Consider the following 15589-nt stretch of genomic DNA (forward strand, 5'->3'; position numbering starts at 1 on the left):
CGCTTGGGCATCTTTCTTATGGCTGCCCTATGAAATTAAGTAATTTTAATGAGAAAACCATGCTGTCAATTTTCATTTCTTATGTTTACTCTTTTAGTGTGTATTTGTGTGTAAAAGGAACTTTTATTCGCCTGTTTCAATTGTTGTCTCTGAGGCTTAATGCCTCTGTTTGCTAACCTATGCCTCATCCAGGAAGCTTCTAGCCTCGGAAGCTTCTAGCCTCTATACAACCCAACCTAGGCTTAGAATGTTTCAGCCTTTGAGAATTACTGATTATTAAGCTCCCCCTTACTTGTTCTTTCTGAGCTTGGGGTTGGCTGGTTCAACTCAGCTGTTCAGGCTCAAACTCTTCTCCCAGCTGACTTATTCAACCTGGCCTCTCTCTTCACTCCGGAATTGCTCTGCTTGGCCTCAGACTAACTCCAGCGATCTGCTCTAGTCGTCGTCTGGCTCCTTCTCATTCTCTGGCTTCTTCTGCCTTCAACCTCTCTCTGTAAAACTCTCCTGGAAAACCGCCTTCTCTCTCTCTCTGCATTGCCCCCTTAAGTAGCTTCCCTTTCCTCTCTGTTCTCATGAGATTTGGGTGTATCTCATTCTGTCAAACCTTTCTCTGATTTGCCACATTTTCTGCCACTCAATTAAACATCACTTACAAACATGGGTGCTTCCTTCTACCGACTGACTTTACCTTCATTGTTTGGGATTAAAGGTATGTATCACCATGCCTTGACCTAAGCTTTTCTTTCTTTCTTTCTTTCTTTCTTTCTTTCTTTCTTTCTTTCTTTCTTTCTTTCTTTCTTTCTTTCTTTCTTTCTAAGGTTTATTTATTTATTAAATGTATGAGTGTTCCATCTGCCTGTACACCTGCAGGCCAGAAGAGGGCACCAGATCACATTATAAATGGTTGTGAGCCACCATGTGGTTGCCGGGAATTGAACTCAGGACCCCTGGAAGAGCAGATGGTGTTCTTAATCACTGAGCCATCTCTCCAGCTCCTAAGCTTTTTCTTTACCTCAGACTTGCTCTGTACTAAACTGACTGTGAATTCAGAGATCTGCTTGCCTCTGTCTCCTGGATTAAAGACGTGTTTGTATTCCAGCTGGATTACACAGACCTAGAAGGTCTTTGGATGTGATTTCTTACCAGAGCAGCCATGTTCTGAATTAAAATTCCTCTACAAGGTGCACACGTGGAGGTCATAGATTGGTTTTCAGGAGTGGAGTCTCTCCTTTTGCCATGTGGAAACCAGGTGGGTTACCTCAGTCTTTATAAGATGGGTAGAAATTCAAGTACGAATGCATAAGACCAGGACTACTGTCCATTCCTGTAGTCCTGCTGAATAATTTAAAATATGCTCTTCTTTTGGGCATGTGTATGGTATCTACATGTGGAGGCCTGACACTGACTTGCCTGTCTCCCTCTATTGCTCTGCCTCTTATGTACAGAGGCCGGCTCTTTCATTTGGGGTCAGAACTCCTGGATTCATCTAGCCTGGGTAGTTAGTTTGCTTTTGCAGTCCAGATGGTTGGTCCTGATGGGTTCCAGATGTTTCCAGGTAGGTAGCCATGTGGATTCTGGGGATCTGAACTCTGGTCTTTAGGATTGCACAGCAAGCGCTTTCTCTGCTGTGTCATCTCCCCAGCACCACAATTCACTATTTATAGTGTGTAATGGAATATTTTGTTTTGTTTTGTTTTTCAAGACAGGATCTCTCTGTGTAGCTGTCCTGTTCACTCTGTAGACCAGGCTGTCCTCAAACTCACAGAGATCTATCTGCCTTTACCTCCTAAGAGCTGGGATTACAGGCATGTGCCACCACACCTGGCTTGTGTAATGTACTTTTTATACTATTTATTTAGAATACCAAATCACCAAAATTTTGTATTTTCCTTACCTTCAAAAGAAATCCCATGGTTAGCAGGAATCGCTTTCACTTTTCTCCATCACCCTTTCTCTCTTCCCACACAACTTCAGACCTAAGAACTGACAGTTGACTGGAGCTACACGTCTGACTGTTGTTATTTCCCGGTGCTTTGCCATCACACACACATAACATATTTAGCTTGCCTCTCCATTAGTGGATGGACATTCTGGTTATTCACATTTCTGGGCCATTATTGCAAGTGTAGACACAGACACATTTCCAGACAGAGACCCAGGGTCATGTGATAACTTTGTCTCATCTTCTGAGGAACTGCTAGGCTGTCTCCAAAGCAGATCTATCACTAATGTTTCTACCAGCAATACACAAAGGTTTAAACTTAGAGAAGTTTATGATTGACTGCCTAAACTTCTTTCTGGCCATTGATACTGTCCTTAAACACACACACACACACACACACACACACACACACACACACACACACACACACACTAATGTTATGTGGTAGCATCTTATCATAGTTTTGATTTGTATTTCAAGAAAATTGTCATAGCAAATGATATTAAACATCACATGCTTATTATCTCTGTGCAGACCTTTTTGAGGGGGGGTGGATTTAGATTAGGTGTTGGGGAGATGGCCTGGTCAGTAATGTGCTTATCACAAATCGTGAGGATCTGAGTCTGGATGCCCAGCATTCAAAAAAAAAAAAAAAAAAATCAGGGATACATCTGCATCCTAGTGCTGGGGAAGCTGAGGCAGGAGAATGCCTGGGGCTCATTAGGCAGCTAGTCTAACTGAATCGGTGAGCTCTGGGTTGAATGAGAGACACTGTCTCAAAAAACAACAACAACCAGAAGGAGGACAACCTACTGGGACTCTAGGTGAGAGAAGCAAGGGAGAATGGGGAAATAGAAGGATCCAGAGGGTCCTAGAAACCTACAAGAAGAACATTATGATGGGCAGATCTGGGCCCAGGGGTCCTGCTCAAACTATGGCACCAGCCAAGGACAATAGGTGCAGTAAACTTTGAACCCCTACCCAGATCTAGACAAGGGACAGGACATTCTCCACAGTTGAGTGGAGAGTGGGGTCTGACTTTCACACGTACTCTGGTGCCCCATATTTGACCATGCCCCCTGGAGGGGGAGACCTGGTGGCACTCAGAGGAGGGATAGCAGGCTACCAAGAAGAGACTTGATACCCTATGAGCATATACAGAGGGAAGAGGTCCCCCTCAGTCACAGTCATAGGGGAAGGGAGTAAGGGGACAATGGGAGGGAGGGAGGAAAGGGAGGATACAAGGGATGGGATAACCTTTGAGATGTAATATGAATACATTAATAAAACATATTAAAAAACAAAACAAAACAAAACCAACCACAAGGTAAAGAACAATAGAAGACTGCCAACAGCAATCACATGCCCTGCACATATGCGTGTGTGCACACATACGAACATAGACACATATACTCTGCACGTACAATACACCTCATTTAAGTGATATTTCCATTTTAATTGGGTTGTCTTTTTGTTATGGAGCTGTAACAGCATTGAGTATAGATGTCTTTCTGTTGTTCTGTGACTGTTTCTCCATTTTCCTTATGGAAATAAACATGCTTCAGTCTGAAGTGGGGGAGGCTGTTGATTCCATGGGAAGAAGCAGAAGGAGTGGCAGCCTGTGGACCCAGAGTGACCCTCAGGGCAGTCAGTCATAACAGGTACAATTCATGTTCTGGACCCTCGGCCCTGCCACTCCCCTCCTACTCACACACATGCACAGACCTAACCCCCACCCCACCCCGCTTCAGAGTAGACTCTGGGTTACATAACTGCAGAGCAAGGGTGGGAAGAAAAGGCCACTTGTTAGTAGAGGAGCCTCTTAGGTGACACTTTTCATACTTCCTGGGAAGTCACCCTTTGCCCTCACCTTAACCACGTTCAGGGTCATTGTCCACCCCCACTCTGCTCTTCCCAGTCACTTTTCCAGCTCATGTGGGTGAGCGCTTGAGGTGGGGCTAGCAAGAGAGGTTCCGGAGGGTCTTCAGTTCTGCTCCTAGACGGTGGCGTTCCATTGAAAAGGAACAAACAGTGACTGTTCTGCTAAGCTACATAACAAGCTGCTTTCTCCTGCCTGTGACCTTTACCCAGGAAGAGGCCAAGCACACTTGTCAAGTCTCTTCATTAGCTGCAAAGAGTATGTGGTAAACAGAGCAAGAAGAGTCTCATTGTCAAGTTTCTAGAAGGTACCGGAACTTTTCACACAGGGCTCTTGGTTGCTTAACCAGTGGCTGGGATACAATTTTTTTACTGTGGAAATGGGTTGCTTGATTAATTTATTTAGATGAATTTGGATTGGCCTGGATGATGGCCAAGACCTTGTCAATGTGGGGATTCCAGGGCAGACATGTTGATTCACCCATAATTCATGCCTTTTCCTACAGTTCTGGCTCACAGAGTGCTGGCTTTGTAGTTATTCTTGAGGGCAACCTTTTAAGGACCATCCATTTCTGCCTTTCCAGGATTGGTTTGTTGTGGATCACTGAGGGCTTTTGAGGAAAGCAGAACACACTAGAATGCTTCCCTTTTCTTCTTCCTGCTGGTCTTGGTGAGGACCTAATGCTTGGACTGGCGTTGGCCATCCTCTGCCGGCAGACAGGAAGGAGAGAGTTGAGAGGTGAATCTAAAGGCTTGTATAACTCCAGAAAAACACCCACTTTGGGATCTCTTGTGGCCTTTCCTCTGGTTCACTGTCCAGGGCACCCTAGCTGATATACAAGCATTTCCTCAATGGGTCAGATATAAAACAAACCCCTCAGCTAACATTGATAGACACAGTGGTTTATTAGGGTTGCAAGCAAGTTGCTGCACTCCAGAGGGCTTGCCTGTTACAGCGGTGAGGAACTGGAAACCGACGTGAATGAGAAGCATCTAGCTAAAGGCCCAGAGAAGCCCCCTTTCCTCCAAGTCAACAGCCTCTTACCCCACAACAGCGCCTTATATGTTGCTATTCATTTTCTCTCCTGAAGGATTTAGAACTGAGATCACGCTCTTCCTTCCTCTCTCCACCTTCCCTCCTTCCCTCTATCTCTTCCACTGACTAAGGTCTATCAACATCTTCCATGTGAACAGATCTCAGTGTGTTGGTGATGGGGTCTCTGGGTCCCCTCAGCTGGGTATCCTGTGCACCATGGGCCATGGACTCTTTGGGTCACAGCCTCCTCTTCCACTCAAAGCTGGAATCCTCTGGAGAGAGGGCCAGCAGAAGCCCTTAGAGTCTAAAAATGATTTATTATTCAGTGTCAACTGTGGTGGGACCACTGCTCTAGGTGTGGGGTAAAAGATACTGTGCCTGAGATTTCAGAGCAAATACAACAGGCTGGAGAGATGGCTCAGTGGTTAAGAACAGTTGCTGTTCTCCTAGAGGCCCTGAGTTCAATTCCCAACACCCACATGGCAGCTCACAACTGCTTGTAACTCCAGTTCCAGAGGATCCAATATCCTCTCAAAGACATACATGCAGGCAAAACATCAATGCAAGTAAAATAAATAAGTTATTTTTAAAAAAGAGCATATACATCAAAACATGTAGAATGGATGTCACTGGCTGGGAAGATAGTTTATTTTTTAAAAAAGACAATTTATGCCACCTCACTAATATTCAGTCAACAATGAGGATGCCAAGAGGTCAAGTATTTTGTTTTATATGTGTTAAAATTTATCATGCTGTATACAAGATCTCCACTCTACCGTGAACATGTTTTATTTAATTTAAAAAGTAAAAAAAAATAATAAAAAAAGAAGTAACTGCCTAAGTGTTTTATTTTATTTTATGTGTATGAGTGTTTTGCCTGCCTATGGGCACCCTGAATGGTCCTAGTACCTGCAGAGGTCAGAAGACATCAGACCACCTGGAGCTGGAATTAGGATTCTGGGAGGTAAAGTCATGTCTTCTACAAAAGCAATAAGTGCTTTTAACCATTGTAGTGGCTTGAATGTCAGTGGCCCCATAGATTACTAGGTTTGAATGGCTTGGTCCTCAGTTGGTGGAATTGTTTGGGAAGGATTAGGAGGGTGTGGCCTTATTGGAGAGGGTGTGTCACTAGGGCTTGGCTTTGAGGTTTCAAAAGCCCATGCCATTTCCAATTAGCTCTTTCTGCTCATGGTTATTGACTCAACATGTGAGTTCTCAGCTACTGCTCCGGTGCCATGTCTTCCTGTCTGCTGCCATGTTCCCTGGCATGATGGTCATGGACTAACCCTCTAAAACTGTCAGCAAGCCTCCAAATAAACAATTTCTTCTTTAAGTTGCCTTGGCCATAGTGTACCTTCACACAATAGAAAAGTAACTAGGAACCATTAAGCCATCTCTCCATCTCCACCCCCTCTTTGAGACAGAGTCTTACCACGTACCCCTGGCTGGCCTGGAACTTGCTATGTAGAGTTGGCTGGCCTTGAACTCACAGAGATCCCTCTGCCTTTGCCTCCTGATCGCTGGTAGTAAAGGTGTGTGCTACCATGCCTGGCTATAAGGAAATCTTTTAAAAAGAAAAGGATGAATGAACAGGAATCTTAAAGGTAGTAACATTAAAACATCTACCTTGGCTTTCCTACCCAAGGAGTACTAAGGATGCAATTCTAGTTAGCAAAGGAAAAACGCAGACGCAGATGGACACCTTTTTTGGTGTCTGTGCCACCCCACATCACATCACGGAGTTCATTCTTACTCAGTAGGGGGCTCCGTATACAAATTCAAGCCATTTGAATGTATGTGACTCCCTCCAGTTCCAGGCTAGAAACACATAAACCTACGTCCTGGGACCAGGTTAAACTTGGTGAGGTACAATCCAAGGCTGCCTTATTTTAAGTATTAAGTTAGTGTTAAAATAAACAGCCTTAGGTTGACAGTATCAACGGTGGGCCCCACTGAGGAAATCTGCTGACAGCGTGCACACACTTTTGGACCCATTCCCTTCCAAGTGCTGAGCAGGGAGCCACTCAGGCACAAATGAGAGAGGAGCTGCTGCAGACTCCCAGCTGATATGTCAGTGACCTCTGCTGGTAGGGCTTCCCTCTCCCTGTGCACGGAGGTTAAGTGTCTCCTTCCAAGACAGTGTGATTCTATTGCCTTCAGATGGTACACTGCACATGCGCAGAAGAGTCTAGCTCCCAGGCTTCCTTGCTGATACTTGTATTGGGGGCCAGGGCCGCAGCTGCCAGAAGTCTAACCAAGGCTCTTGTCTTTGCCTCCACAGACTTCCTCTCAAAGCCTGTTCACTTTCAGATACAATTACATTTTATTTTTTTAAAAAACTTTCTTGAAAAGGTTGCTGGAGAGATGGCTTTGTAGTTCTGAGTGGGTACTGCTCTCGCAGCGAGGCGAGGTTCCCAGGACCCACACCAGCCACTCACAACTGCTCGTAACTCCAGCTCCAGAGGGATCCCGTGCCTCTGACTTCTGCAGGCATTGCACACACATGCACATACCTTCAGAATTAAAAATAAAAATGAATATTAAAACAAAATTCTCCAAAAGAGAGCCAACCAGACGCTCAGCCTGAGAGTGGAATTCACTCTCTGAGCAACAAATGGTCCTAAGGAGAGAACTTGTTAGGATTCTGCTTCAGGCTGCCTACCTGTGACGTTACTGCTTACCTGCCACGGGGGCGTGGCCCTGCCCAAGGCCATATAAAAGACAGACCCTCCACATGGCTCTCTCTCTGTACCTCTCCTCTCTACCTGTCTTCTTTACCTCTCTCTCTTTTTTTTCTCTCTCTCTCTCTCTCTGGGGTACCTTCTCCCTTTCCTTTTTCCCTCATGCTCATCTAATAAACTCTGTATAACATAATATTTGCCGTCTGGTACCTATATCCTAAATCTGTCTTAATCTTTAAATTTTATATATAACATTGGTGTGCTCTCTGAGGTTTTATATATAACAGAACTGATACCTCCACGTGTGTGAAACTGCCTATGTTCCCGAACACACACACACACACACACACACACACACACACACACACCAGGCTGGCCTCTAACTCACAAAGATCCACCTGCCTCAGCCTCCTGAGTGCTGGAATTAAAGAGGTGCACCACCATGTCAGCCCGTACTTTCTTAAAAAACACCATGTTTGCCGGGCGTAGTGGCGCACGCCTTTAATCCTAGCACTCGGGAGGCAGAGGCAGGTGGATCACTGTGAGTTCGAGGCCAGCCTGGTCTACAAAGTGAGTCCAGGGCAGCCAAGGCTACACAGAGAGGCCCTGTCTCCAAAAAGAAAAAACCCCACCATGTTTAGAAAAAAAATATATTTTATTAATTTATTCATATTACATCTCAATTGTTATCCCATCCCTTGTATCCTCCCATTCCTCCCTCCCTCCCATTTTCCCCTTACTCCCCTCCCCTATGACTGTGACTGAGGGGGACCTCCTCTCCCTGTATATGATCATGGGGTATAAAGTCTCTTCTTCGTAGCCTGCTATCCTTCCTCTGAGTACCCCCAGGCCTCCCCATCCACGGGACATGAAAAAACACCATGTTTACAACACAGCAAAATGAAATAAATAAATACTGTCAGAATAAGGTTGCTCTTCCAGTTCACGGTGGGCAGCTGTTGAGGTACCCTTTATAGATACACAACTTCACGCCTCTTCTTGCCCCAGTCCATCTAAGTCACAAATCATCGCAAAATGCTGCTGTCGCTCATGCATTAGCCCCCATCTAAGTCAAGCAGACCTTTGATTAACTGTCCAGGCACATCTGTTCTGGGGGACTCCAGCCCAGGAAGCTAGGAAGTCAAGTTGAAGCCATTGTGACAGATCCTCCAGGACTCTGCAGGGTTTTGTTGTTTTTTAACAGCTTTTTCATAAACCTCTTCTCTTCGTAGGGCCACACGGTGGCACTGGAAAGCCTTTTCCAGCGTGAGGTTTGCCTGTGGGTGGGGCCTCTATAGTCAGAGCTCATTGGACCAGAGGCAAACTCCTGACCGGTCAGGAGCCAATCTTCTTCGCATGGGGGTGGGGGTGGGGTGGGGGCGTCGAGAAACATTCCTTTGCTTGGGATGTGCCGGACTGCATCTTCCTCCCACAGCCTTGGAGAGAGAGGAGTGGCGGCTCATCAGCAGAGAGAACAGAGAGGTCGCAGGGAGCGGGATTCTGCTACTGGTTCAACTTTTGCCCAGCCTCCTTGGATTCTATCGTAGAGAGTTCTTCCTTTCCACCATGGCTTTTGTTTAAACAAGGAAAGTTTCCAAAGACACTGGCTTTTGTTGAACTGGCATTCAAAACAAAGGAGCAGAATTCTGAAAAGCTTTTGAGAAATCAAAGAATTTGAACGCCTGAAAACCACCAAGAAACCTGATAATGGGATGGGGTTTTGCCTAGCAGTAGGACTTTGTGTTTAAATGTGTTTCTATATTTGTTAGTTTAAAAAAAAAAAAACTATCTAAAATGCGTAACACAAGTAAAAGATTGAAAACAAATGCTCGCTACGCATCCATTATGCAGTTGCACGTTAGGCAGACACTAAGAGAACAAGATGGAAGCGATGTTCCCACACTCTATTTTAAAGAAATCTGGTTTTGGGTGGTGTGTGTAGTGTACTCTATGTTGCGAAAAAGGATAATATACACGCTCTTTCCCACACACACAAAGAGAGACTGGGAGGCCCCTCTGGCATTTATGGAATGTATACCATGTGGAAAAAAAAATGTCCTCATGTACATGTACCAAATACACAGTGGAGACATATGTGCACACAGCTGTACTAGCCTGATTTTCACCTTCATTGAGTTTCTATTTAATATACTTTTAGAAGACACTTCTCTTAACCTTGAGAGTGCCTGGAACTTGGGTGGATCTTTATAACCGTACACAAGGCTTGGGCAGCTTTCTGCTGCGGGTCCAATGAAAGAGCGAAATGCGGAAGGGTGTAGTTTGTGGGCCCTGTAAGCTGATATCTGAAGTTGAAGGATTGTCCAGTAAGTGAACAAGGCTTCTCCTCTTAATCCTAAATGTACATTCTCACCACCTCGACCAGGGGAGTCGTTGCCTCGGGCCTGTCGGCTCTGCATCTAGTCATTAGGGAAAATAACAACCTTTCCCCTGGATTCTTTGAAATAAAGATGGAAGGATCTGGCGCAGAGGCTGCAGGAGTCTTGGCTGATGTCGAGTGTTTGGTGTCTTTTTCCATCAGCTGTCCTTCAGCATGTCTTGAAAGGCGGTGATAAACCGTGCACGTTAGAAGAGATTGTGTATCTGTTATGTGGCTGGGTGTGTTGTGTTTGAGTTCAGTTTCAGAGGAGATTGTTAGAGAAATCTCTCTGAAAACGGTTATTGTTGTTGACAGGAACATGTGCACCCCCTCCTAGCTCTCTTTTAAATTCATGGCCTCTTTTTTCATTGACTGTTGCTATATGTATTCCTAAATAGAACCTGCTCAGTCTGGGCACTGTTGCTTGTCTGTAAGTTTTCAGGGCTGACCACGAGATACAGGTTGACTGCCGATGGGTGTGCGCTTCCCTGGGGAAGACTGTTCCTCCCATTCTCAGCATCCCTTAGTTGTCTGTAGTTCTCTGTGAAGGCTTGAGGCTTTGTGGTCTTGCCCCCTTCAACTTTGGCATGTCTATGCTGTTGTCCTTGTTCAGTTCAGACTTAGGCAGTCATGTTGGTGAGACTTTATGAGTGTAGCTTCTGACAGTATTGGGAGACAGTCTCACCGCAAACTCCCTGATCCTCTGGCCTCTGACACTTTTTTTTTTTTAAGATTTATTTATTTATTATGTATACAGTGTTTTGCCTGCATGTGTGCCTACTGCCAGAGAGGGCACCAGATCTCATTACAGATGGCTGTGAGCCACCTTGTGGTTGCTGGGAACTGAGCTCAGGACCTTTGGAGGAGCAAACAGTGTTCTTGATCTTCTTACCCTAGTCAACTGAGTGCCAGGATGTGTATGCTACTACATTATGCTTGAGTTTAAAATATTTTCAAAAAATTTTTTCTCCATTAATTTATTTAATGATTTTGTTTTAGGGACAGGGTCTCAGTTATGCGTCTCTGGCTGAACTAGAACTCACTTCGTACATCAGGCTGCCCTGTATTCAAAGAGAACCATGTTTCTGTCTCCCAAGTGCTTGCATTAAAGGTATCTGCCACCACACACACACACACACACACACACACACATATATATATATTGTTATTATTATTATTATTATTATTATTATTATTATTATTATTATTATTATGAGTGTGTGTGTGGGTGTGTTTGTGTGTGTGTGTGTGTGTGTGTGTATAAATGATGTGGTGGTAGTGGTGATGGGGCGTGGCCATTCTGTTGCTGTGATAAAATACATCGCCCAAAGCATTTGGGAAGGAAAGAGTTTATTTCCATTTCCAGGGTACAGTCCTTCCTCAAGGGAAGTCAGGACAGGAACTCAAAAGAGGAAACTGGATGCAGGAACTGTGGAGGACCGCCTCCTGGCTGGCTTTCTGCCTCAGGCTCCTCTAGCTTTCTTCTGCAGCCCAGAGTCCTCTAACTAGGGATGGTGGCTCTGGCCATGCCCCAGGCCCTCCCACATCCATCAATCAAGACAAGCCCCTAAAGACATGCCTACAACCCCATCCGATGTAGGCAAGTCTTCTTTCTATGGTCCCTCTCCCCATGTGACTTTAGTCTGATAATGAAAAAAAAACCTCACCAGCACAGGGCACGTGCATGCCATAGCACAAATGTGGAGGGCAGAGGACAGCCATAGGAGTCAGCCCTCTCCTTCCACTGTGGGTTCTGGGGGTGCCATTTAGGCTTCCAAGTTTAATTATCCACTGTGGCTATTTTCCATCCCCTGCTTTTTCTTTTGAAGGTTGTTTTCTCTGGTCTGGAGAGCTTCACTGTGCTAAGTGTAAGCATCTTTGCCACAAATCAAGAGAAGCGGTATTAGACTGAAGCCAACCTGGAGGGGAGTAAGCAGGAAGAAAGGGGGAGGGGGAGGAGGGAGGGGGAGGGAGAGGAAGAGATGGCGAGAGTGAGCATACTATCTACTATCACATGAGTTTCTGGATCCAGCTTTGCTGAAAGCCTGCGATGGTTTGTGTCACTTAACGGTGGGATAAGCTCTGAGACATGTCACAAGCAAACTTATTATTGTATGAACTTGCACAGAACTAGTATAGGCTGACTGCTGGATGTGGCCTCGATGCCAATGGAAGAAAATGGTGAACGTGAGGCGTATGAGGCTGTTGCTGGCCTTGCTGGTATATTTCTCACAACAAACTTTAACACACACAAACCAGTGACACAGTTGTTACACTTTGAATCCCAAGTGTCCACCGGAGGCTGCGGTCCCTAGCTGGTGGTGCCATTTCAGCAGATTGTAGGGCCTGGAGGTGGGCTACTGGGAGCGAGGCTTTGAGGCCTGCTTCCAGTCGTGACCTTTCTGCATCCCAATCCAGGAAGATATGGACAAACTATGCATAAACTCCCATGTCTTCTCTTCAGTAATGGGTCCTAGCTCTTGAATTTGTAGGCCAAAAGAAATGCCCCTTCCTTGTTTCTGTCAAGTATTTCGCCATGTGATGAGAAAAGTAACCAATCTAGTAGTTTATGGTCGTTCCCAAGTATTGTGCATCTCACAGAATCGTGGTGCTCTGTTTTTATATTGGTGGCAGTGCTGTAGGCATCCTCGTACCAGAGAGACCATAACCCCCTGAGTAACACTCATAAACCCTGAGATTTGACGTTATGGTGGCTGCTGTGTCGCTAAGTGCTGAGAACTTTTCCATTCCATTATACCCTCCGGGGGCCTTCAGTCTATATTCAGTATGTCATTAGTCATATAACTCAAGGCCGTGCATATAACCCTTTCCTTACGGTGAACAGCGGCTGCCGTCTCTGGCATCTGAGAAGTTCTTGGTAAGGTCCTTCTCAGGCCCCAGGTACTCGATCCTCATTTCAGGTCTGCTTGGAAAGCGGGGCGGCAGAAGAAGAGGGTAAGGGTGGCCTTTGAAGGAAATTTAGGTGCTTTCCTCATATAAATAGGAAAGGCTCAGCAGGAAAACCCACAGGTATCCACCTCGCTCCAGTGACTTGGAAAGGCCAGCACTTTTTTTTTTAATGGACTCTTAAAAATTCTGGGGGAAATGCCTGTGTGGGTAGCCAGAAACTGCTCAGCTCTTCAGAGAACTGGGAGCCTCTAGATCTGTGTGCGCTGACTGACGGACTCCAGGAGGGCCTGCAAGTGGTGCCTGAGGGTACCCCCTCTATTCCCCCAGCCCAGACATGGACAGCCAAGACCCATTTCTCTGTGGCCTTGTTGCTTCTCATTCACTTAACTTCTCCAATTACGCCTCCTGTTAGGATTGCTAGTTCCTGCCCCTCTTTTCTAGAGAGACTTCATGTTATGATGACCAACCATCCATCCCTGTTTGTTTTAGTGCTGAAAGATCGGCATGCGGGGGTAGGGGGAAGCGGCGGGGGGGGGGGGGGAGCAGCCTCAGTCTGGGGCAAACTAGGGTGTTGGTCACCCCGGGTGGCAGATCAAATGTTCAATAGGTGGCTCACCTTGATACAGTTACATGGAGGACAGTGCTTAGGAAACTGACTCTGGGCTCCACTCTACTGAAGGCTCCTTCGTGACAGCGGAAGCTAAATTGAGGATGGATTTCCCCAGACAGCATGTCAAGACCTAAATGGCTGTGGGGCCAACATGACTGGAGCAATGAGGGAATGACAAAAGGACAGACACACGGTCATGCATACAGAAAAATCTGAGGTCAGGTGTATTGTATACAGCTGAATTGAGATGGATTTTATTTTATTTTGTATATGGCTGAGTGAGGAGGCAGGTTTAGCTTATCCCGGTAGGAGGTCTCTATAGGGGAGCTGTCTCAGGCTGTGGACAATGGGGCAGAGCAAACTGTAGCCCCTACTTTTCTGCTTATATTATCAAGACCTGCACAAGGACAAAGGAAAGGCTTTGTCATTCCCATGGGTCTGAGGTATTGGGGTCCTTGACATAGGAACGGTCACGTCAACAGCACATGTTCATCCAGGACTTTATCCACCCCCAGAAAGTAGCAGTGAGGTCCCAGGGAAAGGGAAGTAGAGGTCTGGGGGGTCTGTCTCTCAACAGCACTGCAACGCAGAAACTTTGAAATTAAGCATTGAGAAATGACTTGTGGACAGAAGAGACCATATGGCCAGGAGCTTGTACCCAGCCAGACAGAGTGAAGAAAGGGCTGGCATTTGTGGGAGTGGTAACAGCCAACCCCTCCCTAAGCCCAAATTCACAGGGACAAGAGTAGAGATGGAGTCCTGTATATCGTGTGTCTGGATATTTAAATGTTATACATCAGGCTAAAAGGTCTTAGCTAAACATGTTCCGTTCTGCCCTTGCACGTGGTCTCAGGTTGGTTGTGTGTGGGAGAGAGAGCAGCTACTCCAGAGATGAGTGAGTCTCACTCTGGCCACGCCTTGCTGCCTATGGGAAGTGGGTAACCTTTTTCTAGCCTTTCCATTAGAGGGACCAGGATGTGCATGAGTGTAATTGATTGCCCAGCCTTTCGGGCTATGATATTCTACAGCAGCGTGCACCAAAGGAACTGGATCTCAGCAGAGACTGGTTTGTCCTGCAGATTCTGACTGTTCTGGGCTTCGGCCTTCTCCACATGTCACCCATTTGAGTGGAGCATTTATTTGAGTCATCTTTGAAATACCGTTGTTCTCTGGAACTCTGGCTTCTTTCTCATGTAAGCTTCATGGGAGGCGGCTTTCATTTCCAGTTTCAGTCACTCTAAAACCAAAAGATGACTCCCAATCCCTCTTTAACCGTCATGTCTCAGAGCCAACCTAACGCCACCTCAATGCTCCTTCTGCCTCCTAAGTATCTATCAGCTCTTCTTCTGTCTCTCCATTGTCACTGCAGACAATGTAAGTCACTATCACCCTTTAGCACAGTCACCTTTTTTTTTCCCCCCTGAGACAGGGTTTCTCTGTGTAGCCTTGGCTGTCCTGGACTCTCAGTGTAGACCAGGCTGGCCTTGAACTCACATTGATCCGCCTGCCTCTGCCTCCCGAGTGCTGGGATCAAAGGTGTGCGCCACCATGCCCAGTAGCACAGTCACTTTCTAGCGGCTGTTTCTAGCAACCACAGTCCTCCAAGAAGGCATTTCCTACATTCGGCCACAGTGACTACACACACACACACACACACACACACACACACACACACACACACACACGTGGTTTTATTATATAGTCCTGGCTGGCCTGAACCTCGCTATGTAGACCAGGCTAGGCTCAAACTCACTGGCCTGCTCTTTCCTCCTCTACCTTCTTCTTTTTCTTCTTTCCTTCCTTTGGACTGAACCCAGGGGGCTCCACACACATGCTAGGCAAGCACCGAGCCATATCTCCAACCTAAGTGCCTCTGTGTCGCTCTCCGTACAAGACCCAGATCTTCAGCACAACCCGGAAGGCCCTGCAAACTACAGCCCTTCGTCATCCAGTTCAGTTTCAAGCACGGTTCGCCTGCTTCCTGGTCACAGCTGGTCTCCAGCGCAGACCTCAGCACACACTGCTCCCCAGGCCCAGAATCTGTCTCCTGGTTAGCTGTTGCTCATCTTTCAGATCTCAGCTTAAATGTTACTTTTTCAAGGTCAGTTTTCCTTGAGGTTTAAACTGGGGCAGTGCTTCTCAACCTTCCTAATGC

This window comes from Acomys russatus, chromosome 32 (assembly GCF_903995435.1).
Source record: "Acomys russatus chromosome 32, mAcoRus1.1, whole genome shotgun sequence".
Lineage (NCBI taxonomy): Eukaryota > Metazoa > Chordata > Mammalia > Rodentia > Muridae > Acomys > Acomys russatus.